Source organism: Chrysemys picta, chromosome 24 (genome assembly GCF_011386835.1).
Source record: "Chrysemys picta bellii isolate R12L10 chromosome 24, ASM1138683v2, whole genome shotgun sequence".
Lineage (NCBI taxonomy): Eukaryota > Metazoa > Chordata > Testudines > Emydidae > Chrysemys > Chrysemys picta.
In genome coordinates this window covers 7,065,781-7,077,406 of record NC_088814.1, presented here as the reverse complement: position 1 = coordinate 7,077,406, position 11,626 = coordinate 7,065,781, and positions in this window count along the sequence as shown.

Sequence of the window (11,626 nt, the reverse complement as noted above, 5' to 3'; positions counted from 1 at the left end):
GAAATGAAAGAGTGCAGAGAGGAGAAAGAGAGCATGCTGTGATTCTCCAGGAAGGATAAAGATATCCTATGAAGCGCTGTGGGAATCAGAGGCCCTGGGGACCCTGAAATGCCGGTTGCTCATAGCCAGGGATAGAGGGAGCCATCCATAGGGCTCGCTGACTAACTTGGAGCCAGTCACCGCTACAGTTGACAAGGAAATGGCACCGAGCTGGGGACAAAATCTGTTTTGGGCTGAGAATGGAGGACAAGATCTTTGGTCCCCAGAGCCCAAGGATCCCCCTCGTTGATGCAGAAATTCATTGCTCTCTGAAGAGCCTTTTGATGTGAAGCAGTGACCCCTGCAGCTCCAGACTCACCCTGTTCTACTTCATCCAATACAGCCCTCAGTAAACACGAACAAGTGTCTCCGCAGTCAGACATCTGACTTGTAAGTGAGGGCAGCTATGGGCACCAGCAAGGGCGTCACCAGCACAGCACAATATACAAAAGAAAATTCCTCTGGTACCCATGGAAATAACTGCGTTGGTGGCACCTCCGAGGAGATCTACCATGCAATGGCTTCCCATGTATGGAACGTCTCCAAGGCAGAGATGCATGGAGAGTTGTGGGGAGTCTGCTCTAAGGGGTGAGTGGCCAAGACTTGGTAAAACTTCCATCAGTCTGCGTAAAAAAGAGATGAGCCAAAACACTTCTGATGAGCCAGCTACCCAACCGTTGCCTGTTCCCCCAACCAAATTAAGGGTATGTCTATGCTGTAATCACAGGGTATGAGCACAGCTTGAGCAGACACTCTCGAGCTAACTTTAATCTAGCAAGTTTGGGATCTGGAGCCGGCTAATTGCGGCACAGATTCAGCCGGTGAGGCGCTGGGGCCAGCGGCTGCAGTGGGGATGGCTCCACAGGGATTGAGGGTGCATACGGTGGGGAAAAGTTCCGGATGTGCCCCACCATTCTGCACACCCCCTTCAGGATGGGAAACTATCACTGTGTAGTGTAGGGCCATCGCAATGCATTGTGGGATGCCTTTCCGGGAATTGTGAAGGTTGGATCTGGCTATGGTGCCTTCCGCCATAACAGGCTTCAGTGGCTTCTGGCATTTTCGCCATTGTGCCAGGGTGACAGTAGAACACCCACTGGAGCAGCTGAAACAATGGTATCAGCAGTGGGATCGTTTGGCTTCCGTTCCTAGTGTAGACACAGCCAGTATTGTCAGGTCGAACAGAGAACTGGGTGCCTCCTTAGAGATAAATTCCCCAAGGGCTCAATCCGGAGGTCACTGGTTTGTTTTTATTAACCCTCTGCCCCCCACGTTCACTTTAGTTCCTTGTTTCTTCCTTAAAAATAAAAAAGGCGCTGAAATGCTAGTGGCATTTGTGTCAGGGAAATGCTTGCAAGGGAAGCAGATGTGGGGGTGGGAAGCCAAGATGAAAGAAGGTAAAATTTCCTCTAATGACCTTCCCCTGGAATGGAACCTTCCCTCAGAGGACTTTTTTTTTATTTTTATACTGGTCTGAATTGGGGCAGTTGTGCTGCTGGGTTTGATTCTTCTGTTTACAACCCAGAGCCTGGCAGATAAACAGGCTGATAAGACACTGGGAAGGAGGGAAACCTCATCCGCAAACTCATTACACGACGTTTTAAAAGTCGCGGGGGGCGCGGGCAGGGGAACTCCTTGGTTTGTAACATTTTCCGTCAGGTTCGGAATGAGGCCCTGGGAAATATCCCCCAGAGCATCGCTTGCGAGGGATTGTATGACCCGGGAGACTATGGTATGGAAACTGTTACAGCCGCCGCACTGAGTTGTCAACCACCAATGCACCCGCCTGGGGACTGATTTTCATTTACACTCAGGCCTATCTGCTGGCACTCGTTCCCGGTTGGGAGGCCATTGACTTTAAAGCAGTGACTTCTTACACTGGGGAGCCGGCGTAAGAACAGCCTCAGTGCCCATTGCTTGCTGGAGAGTTTCTCAAGTGGTGGGACGTGGGTCTCGGGGAAGGGGGGAGGGTCATGAAGCCTTGAGAATTTGATTACAAGCAAAAGGAAAGAAAATCTCGCTCCCCCCACAGCCTTGCCCTTCAAGGTCAAATGTCCCCTGTCAACTTCTCAAAACACCCCCCCACACACTACATTATACAAGGTTAGGATGGAGACATTATTTTACTGAATAAGGGGTCACCAATGTGAAAAGGTCAAGGACCATTGGGCTAGGGGATCTGAGGAGTCCCTAGCACTGCCATAAAAGAGGGCGAGACCCACTGTGGGTCCTTTGAGGCTTGAACCAACACACACACACACACACACAGAGTAACACTTTCCCTCCGAGGCTCTCAGAGCACTTTGCAAACACAAACAAACTCAGCCTCACGATCCCACTGGGAGGCGGGTCGGTGTCATTATGTCCCGTCGGACAGGTGGGGAAACGGAGGCACTGAACGGAAAGGAAACTTTGCACAAGGGCAGTGGCGACAGCAAGCGCGAGGCAATGGAGAATCAGGCCCCTTCGGTCCAAGTGCATGTAAGTGGCTTAAAAACATGGAACAGGGGAACGGCAGGCAGCAGAAAATTGGGTCCTTTTCCTGAGGGGTCCCTGATGTGCTGCTCAGTTAGTTTAAGGATGTCTAGATTCCATGGTGATGGTGCATAACACGTGTGTTGATAATCACCCATAAAGCGTAACCAAGGCCCTGAGCTTCTGCCTGTTTGATACTTAGGATCTTAAAGGTGATGGGGGAGGAGCCGAGCTTGCTCTTGACCCCTCTTTTGCTTTGTTTTATGAGGGAAAAGGGTTTGAGGGTTTTTTTGGTAGCGATAAGAAAGAAAAAGTCCCACTTGCTTTTTACATTAGTCTTTGTTATTACATCAGTGCATCGAGGCCTCCAGCTGTGCTCATTGTCATGGGCACTGTATGTACAGAGTGAGACAGCCCCTGACCTGAACAGCCTAGTGTCTAAATAGACCAGACAAGGAGTGTTAACATCTCCCTTGGGCAGCTGGGAAACTGAGGCACAGAGCAAGCGACTGAGTAACTTGCCCAAGGTCACACAGGGAATCTGTGGCAGAGCCCAGAATTGAACCCAAATCTCATAGGCCCATCTCTACAAGGACAAGCGGGTCTCTCTGTATCTGGTCTCATAATCCCTGCTGATGATGAAGGACTCTGGGGGGGATTTGGGAAACTAGCGGGACATTGCATCACAAGAGACAAGTCAGTGAAACTGATCCTGGGATGAGTTTTTACAGTTAGATTGTTTAAAACTCTGTGGGCCAGATTCTCATTGACACTAGTGTTAAGGGGCCTTAAAGTGAGAGTAAATGACTTATCTGTCTACTTTATGGCCACTTTACACTCCCAGAGTGGTGTAAAAGGCACTTAATGTAACTACCTGGAGTCCTGCTCTAGTCCTCCAAGGAGACCTCCAGCAAAATCAAGCAACACAAAACTCAAGAGCCCTGATGTTTCTAAGGTTTAAAAAAAATAAAAAGGCAGAAACAAACCCCTTCACCTTTAAAATTAAAATTCCATAAGCTTCACCCTTCCAGGCCTTTGTTTTAAATATCATAAAGAAATAAAGTCCATTACTACAATTCCCCTTCCCAGGCATTGAATCACCACTATAAATCTTCAATTTTATATCTCACCTTCAAAGCATCCTCTAACACCAGTAACCAGAGGATTTGCTCAGAGGAGACAGCACCACCTACTGGATCACCATGTCCTCACACTTTCCCAGGAGGTCTCCTGTCCAAGCACTGCCCTAAGCACATCCCTACTGAGCTGATCCCAGCTGCTGCTGTTGCAGCACGAGGTGATATAACTGAAGAGACTAACGTGCCTTGGGTGTTTTTACAGAGAGACAGAAAAAAAAAAATCAAAGGCAAGCTGGGAAAGGGTTAACAAACAGATCAGTGCTTGTAACCAGGCACCCTGGCTGAGCCCCAGAGCTCTTGTGTTGGTACCTAGGCGCCTACCTCTGTCTCTGGGGTGGAGTCATTCTAACCACAGGGCAGCCTCACCTGCATTCCAACAACGTGAGTGACAGCTGTGTGAGTAGTTTTTTGGGCCCAGTCCTTGGCAAGATAAAAGATGCCTCCTGCCGGGCCAAGTCAGCCTCGCCCTGGAAATCTCCTTAGTTAGTAGAAACAGGTTAACAAGCCCAGAGCCAAGGAATCAGGACCAGCGGGTGTTTCTTCTGCGGGATGTTTGGAAGTGCATTGCAACTGCCAGCTTGCATCTCTTTAGATGTCAGAACAATAACCTAGCACGGCATTAAGGGAGGAATAAAGGTTTGAAAGCAGGAACAACCACGTCTGGATTAAGATACAGGCACCAAAGGCCCTTGCTTAGATCCCTGCTTCGCAGAATCCTGAGATGACGTCAGACTCTCATCTTTCACTTAGTAAAGCTGTATCTGGCTCTACTGTTTGCAAAGAAAAGCTGGAAAGAGTGAACAGGGTGTCCAACTCTCTGGCAGCATCTGTTCCAGAGAGCCTCCAGGGAATCATAGGACTGGAAGGGGCCTCGGGAGGTCATCTAGTCCAGTCCCCTGCACTCATGGCAGGACTCAGTATTATCTAGACCATCCCTGACAGGTGTTTGTCCAACCTGCTCTTAAAAATCTCCAATGATGGAGATTCCACAACCTCCCTGGGCAATTTATTCCAGGGCTTCACCACCCTGACAGTGAGGAAGTTTTTCCTAATGTCCAACCTAAACCTCCCTTGCTGCAATTTAAGCCCATTGCGTCTTGTCCTACCCTGAGAGGTTAAGAAGAACAATTTTTCTCCCTCCTCAGTGTTACAACCTGGAAGACATCCATTTCCTCACCCCCACCATAGCAGAGCATGCCCCTGGCTTGGAGGGTACCACCCTGCTGCTGGTGGGGAGGAGGTAAAGGAGCTCCAGTTTTAAATGGGCCCTCGACTGTAACACAAATAAATAATAATAAAAACTCTTGTCTAGCACTTTTCATCAGCAGATCTCAAAGCACTTTACAAAGAAGGGCAGTGTTGTTACCCTCATTTCACAAATGGGGAAATGGAGGCACAGAGAAAGGAAGTGAAGTGACTTTCCCAAGGTCACCCAGCAGGCTAGTAGCAGAGCTGAGAAAAGAACCAAAGTCTTCAGAGTCCCAGTCCAGTGTTCACCCCACCAGACTACACGGCCTCATGACTTAAATATGTTGTGCCTCGGTTTCCCCATCTGTAACGGGGTAGAATGACACCTGCTTTTATAAGGCACTTTGATTTCCACAGCTCAAAAGCTAAAGTATGTTGTATGTTCCATCCCTTTCCCTTCCCCTTGGTTTGCCTCACTTATTTAGGCTGTAAACTCTTTGGGGCAGGGACCATCTCTTGCTTTGTGTTTGTACAACACTGAGTACAATGCAGCCCTGATCTTGTTTGGTCACCAGCCACGCTGTAAGAAACATGATAAATAACAATCAAAGTATTTTTTTTTAAATTCTGTTTTGTTGCAACACCCAACTGTCCTGTTCCAGGGAGGTTCTTTCCCCTGGCTCATCTCCACAGCACCATCCTTCCAGAAATGCGCCAAGTGATGTGTCTCACAGACGCGGCAGTTCAGTTATTCAACTTTGTTAAATATTCCCCATGCGAGGAAGAGGACAGGCAACTGTGCATTGATTTATGCCCTGGGCTGAACATTCTGATCTGACGCGTCTCACTTACCCCTGTGTCACTCTGCTGACAAGAGAGGGCTTCTCCAATTGACCTAACCAGCACCCCTTGGGTCTTCACCGGTGCAACTGCACTGCTGCAGTGTGGTAAGTGTGGACAAGCCTTTAGACAGAACATGGAGATTTAGGAAGACAAAGATGACAACTTTTCAACTCCCCCCTACCGCCTCTGGGCAAATTCCCAGTATCTCTTACGCAACAAACTCATGAGACTGACAAGGAACATTCACAAGGTTTATATGATCAGTTCCTGCTGTTTATAAGGCACAATCCTGATGTATACAAGGCAAATCCTTGATGCTCAGAGGGCAAGTTCATAGTATTGACATGGGATTATAAAAGCAGAGGAAATCCACTAAGTCCTGAGAGCTGTGGCTCAAGAAGGAATTGAATTCGGTCATGCGTGATACTCAACAGGGAAAGAGATATAGAGGGAGCTGTGGGGAAAGGGGCTGGTCCATTAGGAGTGCATCGATGGACGACTGCCCCGGTTCCATCCGAACAGGACAACAGCTGGATCTCAGCCCTTTAAAAAAAATAGAAGGAACCCAGCAGCAGCCCAGCCATTTAGGTGGCTAGTGAGAGAACTCGTTGTAATTCATGCTCCACTGTTAACACACATGGCTTGTTATCTCTGTCTGCACCCAGCTTCCCAAATGGTGCAGATGGGTTGTAACCCAACTAGGGCTCCTGGGGGATTTCAGAGAGACAGGGCCCTGGAGGAGATGGAACCCTGGACTCTCTACAGTTCCATCCTCGGGCGTCTAGGCAGGTTGGTCGCTCTCAGACTGATGGGGCCCACTGAGGGCTGTTGGTGATGTGTGAGATGATCTATCCATCTACCTCAATGAGCTGCAAATAGCACAGCCCCCTTCACCTGCCTGGTCCACTCACAGCTCATGGCCTGTCTGGAGAGAGCTGGGCAGGGCTAGCAGGTCCCCAGCCATTTCAGTGGCCTCCTCTATGATTCAGTCATTGATGGTGGAAACTTGATGACTAACTAACCATGCATGACAGACTCCAGTTTCACTCCCTGCCCCCTCCCCCCCAAAAAAAACAATGCTACCCTCCTTCTATCGAGACTTAATTAGTTCCCTTGGTGGAACACCTTTCCCCTTGCTGCTTATCCCACATGGACTGAGGGGAGTGGAGAATCAGTGCCTTAAATGTTGTCTTAAACCCACTAGAGAGACAAGGTGGGTGAGGTAATATCTTTTAATGGACCAACTTCTGCTGGTGAAAGAGAGAAGCTTTCAACCTTACACAGAGCTCTTCTTCAGGTCTGGAAAAGTGTCAGAGTGTCACAGCTAAATACGAGGTAGAACAGGCTGTTTAGCATAAGTATTTACCATCTATTGTAAGAGATCATTCAAGATGAAGTGGCCTGTTAATACCTCTGGAGTCATAGTCAAAAAAAGGGGATTAGTGGATTACAGCTGGATGTAATAAATCATTAATCCAGTGTCTTTATTAATATCCTGGGATCACGGCTACACCAACGCAGCAAACAACAATGGTCTGAAACCCATTATCAATTGACATGAACTGCTCATTCCCTAGCCGTCTGGAGCTGCCCTTCCTTTCCAGCCCGATTCATTCATGCCCAGAACATGGCAGACACTTCTCCACGGGGGGCTGTACAGCAATTTTATCTAATTGCTTTTTAACTATGGTCACAATTTCTGTTGGGTCTGGGTCCTATCAGGGAGGGCAGGCCAGGCTCCATTGGCTGGATAAACACACCAGGAAGTAATCCCAGGAGCACAGGCTCCTTCCCCCTTTATTTCTCTGTTCCCCACCCTAACCCAACAAGGCTACAAGGAACCCCATGGACTGGAGCCCCACTGCATATTCCTAGCAAAGTGCATGGGCATTGCCTACTCCCAGGGAAAAACATGCCAACTCCAGCTCCTCACGCAGGTGTCAGAGCAAGTCAAAGCGGTTGCTTGAGAGATACACTGGGGACGGGACAGTGGAAAGGCCGGACTGCACAGGGTTGGAGGAATGGGCCGCACCCCCAGCTGGGGGTAGTTTTTATTCCCTTTCCTTGTTTCGCTTATTCTGGTCACCCCAGGAGACTACCCCTAACATCCAGCACAGCATAGAGGGCTCCCAGCGTAGACCTCCTCTCTTTAGAGCACCACCCAGTCTCCTCCCCAGCTGGGCTCCAGCTTCAGTTAGGCCTGCCCATTCTCCAGGTGGACCCAGGTGGGTTAATCAGCCTCTCAGGCCCACATTAACCCTTTCACCCTCTGTATGGCGTAGACACCCCATCATGAGAGCCCATTGTCCCCTGCCTTCTCTTCTCTAGCCCCTCCCTGCATTGTCATCTCACATTGTCCTGCTCTAAACTAGAGCTCTTCGGGGCAGGCAAGGCATCTTTCTCTGTATCATAAGGTGCTATAAATATGCAAAAGTTTGTGTATGTACAGTAATAATAATGTTCAGGCCCTGGAAGTAATTAGGTTTAATGGATGTTCTTGCTGCTGCTTTTTATAAGGCAGATGTTGCCAGTGACAAATTATTTCGGAAGTTAATTCCTGCTGGGGTAAAATCCACGTCTCATCACCACTGCTTCCCTTTCTTTGCAGTTAAGAAAAAATCCAGTGCTGCGTGGAAGCACGTGGGTTACTCTATCACACAGATATTCACTCTGCACCATGCCGTTGCTATCTGTAAAATCTTAGACACACACACACACACACACACACACACAAAACCTTTCTCCCAACAGCAAGGCTGGTAAATTGCAAACTCGGGGCTCATCAAACCAGCAAGGACGGGACAAACTGAGCAGTACGCAAAGGAAGACGCTTGCATCGCAAGTTGGCATCTGGCTGCAGTTCCCCTTGGGAGCAAGACTGGCGAGGGCTGGCTGTAATTGACCCCCTATTCCTTTAAATAGACCCAATTGCCTCTGGGATGGGAAAAGAGCAATGTCCGAATCAGCCCGGAATGGACCCAGCTGTCCTGGTGACCCTTGGCCTGAGGCTCAAACCTTCTAACCCCCTCAGCGTCTCTCCAAAGACCATTAATAGTTTCTGACTTTATAGCGCATCTTTCATTCCAAGAGCTTTAAAAGCCCTGGGCAGAATTCTAAGCGACGTAAAGGAATGACGCAGCAGAGGATCTCAACATAATTCAGCTTCCAGGTTGGGATATTCAAAGAGTTCAGAGGCCCCTTGAAATTCACCAGGGAATGTTACCTTTTTTTTTTTGAAGTCCTACTTTTTCTTTTTTAAAAGGTGAAATCGACAGTAAACTTGAGCATGTCCCTTCTGAGACACAATCAGCATGACGTGCATTGCTGGGTTTCCACGCTGCGTGTTGCGGGTGCCTCAGGGGGTCTACACTGCAGTCAGACTGGTGTGACTGCAGCAAACGGAGGCAGCTTTGATCCAGTTAGCTCAAATAACAATAGCCGGGAAGTCGAGGCAGCACTCCCGGGACCCTAAATGTGGACAGCCTTCTGACTGCAGTGTAGACAGGCTCTCAATGGTGAATTGTCCTTCTTTGGGTCACCTTTTTCTAAGAAGCCACTAAAATGAAGCCAGCAAAATTTGCCCATATGTGACGGAGAGTAGAACTTATCCCTTAGGCCTGGTTTACACACAGTTTTTGAAACTAGTTCAGTTAGAAGTGTGATTTTCTATTTCCTGATATAGTTACACCGGCACCCATGCTGCCCCCTTGTGAGGTGCTCCCCATAAACACCAATAAAGCCACCTCATCGTCCTCCTTCAAATCTCCTCCTTAAAACTCTCCTTTGTCAATAAACTTGACAGCGGTCAGGCTGCTGGTGTCCTGAGTCTCCTGCCTGTCATGTTGACTCTCTGCACTCCCCCCTCTGTCTGTAGCCATATGTCATCTCTTGTCTTATACTTGGATTGTACGCTCCTTGGGACAGGGACTGTGTTTTTGTTCTGTATTTGTCCAGCGCCTAGCGCAGGGGGGTTCTAGTCCACACTTGGGGGTCCTAGTTGCTACAGTAATATGAATCATAAAAATAACCAGTATATAGTATGGATTTAGATATACTGGTCTAAAGGAGCCTTATGCCAATATAGCTTATTCCCCATGCTGTATCGGAACAGCGATATCACCTTTATACAGCTATAACCGCGTCCACACTAGGAGGCGCTGTGCTGTGTTCATTATACTGGTGTAGTTCAAGTCGTAAAACTTCCTCGTGCAGACGAAGTCTTAGCTTGAAGCACGGAGTGGGGGAAACTTGTTTGCTCTGATTTGGACTCAGTTCGGCCAGTCGTCCGGACCCAAGTCTCGGGGGATTTGGTTCCACACCCGAGCCGAACTATTCCAAGGCCCGTTGGAAGTCTGTATGTGTCTGGAGAAGGGGAAGAGTGTGACGCCGCTTTCCATACCACGCTTTCCACACACCATGTTGATTACACCTGACAGCAACCAAGGTCACTCCAGGCCTGGGCGCCCACCCCGCGATTGTCAGCTGGATTCCACTGGAACAGAACGCGACAAACAAAATGGCCACCGGCTCCACCACCACTCCGCCTGGCACGGTTCGCTGGGACATCCATCAGCTGGTGTCAACCTTGATGTGCGTCTCCGCCTTGACCTCTTCCCCCCACGACGATGTCACGGGGAGGTTGGCCCAATGGCCAGCCAAGGAGCTGTCACCAGCCATGCCAGAACTAACAATAAAGACAAATGGGTCCATCACAGTAAATGGCTCTTAATGGGCTGCAGGAGGGGATGGGTCAGCAGAGCTGGCTGGGCACCATATGTGAATTCTTCACTAATCGCTCCAAATTGGCCCAATTTGTTAGAGAGCGGTGCGGAGACATGTGCATTGCCAGCCATGGAGTCTTGAACATGAGCCGGCATGGAAATAATTTGGGGCTTGCGCGGATGCTTCCCAAATCTGCCAGCAAAAAAAAAATGGAAGCAAACAGGAAGCAGGAGCTCGCGGGTTTGGCGCTGGAGATTTTCATCATTTTTTACTGACTGCCTCTTGTTGGGAGGAGGGGAAAAAATCCCAGGACCTAAAAGGATTGGACGGGAATGAATGAGATCGTGAGATGCCAGCTGACAGCTATTAATAAAATCAGTGCTGCGCGGGGAATGTTACTGGACTATGTCCCTTCCCCAGAGACCTTGCAAGGTAATATAGATGAGGCAACACAACACCTCATGGAAAGATGAGGATGAGGAGACACATGTAGGAAAAAATCTTTGGGAAAGTGAATTTCAGGAGGGATTTGGAAGAGCGCTGGAATGACAGGAAGAGGCATGAGTGGTGCCAGGACAGTGTGATACAAGGAGATGAAGGCATTCGATTGCAGTGATTTTATCACAAGTCTCACGGCATCTGGGGCTTTTGTAAAGCCCCAGCTCCTGGAGTCATGTGATTAGATCAGAGTATCAGCTTTGGGTTTTTTTAAAAAGTAAGTTTCTATCCTTCATGATCACGATTGCAGAAAGAAGTTGAAAATGGGACCCAGCTGCATCCTGAAAACTCAGAAACCAGAGGGCAGACACAAAGAACCCAAATGTTATTGTATTGTTTAAAAATCTCATGATGGGGGGAGGTTTGACTCATGGCTTTTGAACAGTAGGGATTGGTGACAGCTGGACTGTGACACAGGAGATTTGGGTTAAAATCCCAGCGCTGCCACACAGTTATTGTGTGACCCTGGGCAAATTACTTCCTCTGTACCTCGATTTCCCCATCTGTAAAATAGGGGTGATACTACTCCTTTCCGTGCAAAGGGTCATGTGAGTGTAAGTCCACGCATGTGTGTGATGTAGTCAGATACAGGGTGAGAGGGGCCATGGGATCACCTCTATAACCAAAGAAAATGGGATAGACCTTTCCCATCCACCAGCGGGGAGATTAACAATCGCACCTGCAAGTTGAATGGAGCTAGGAGACAAACAACCAGCTTCCTT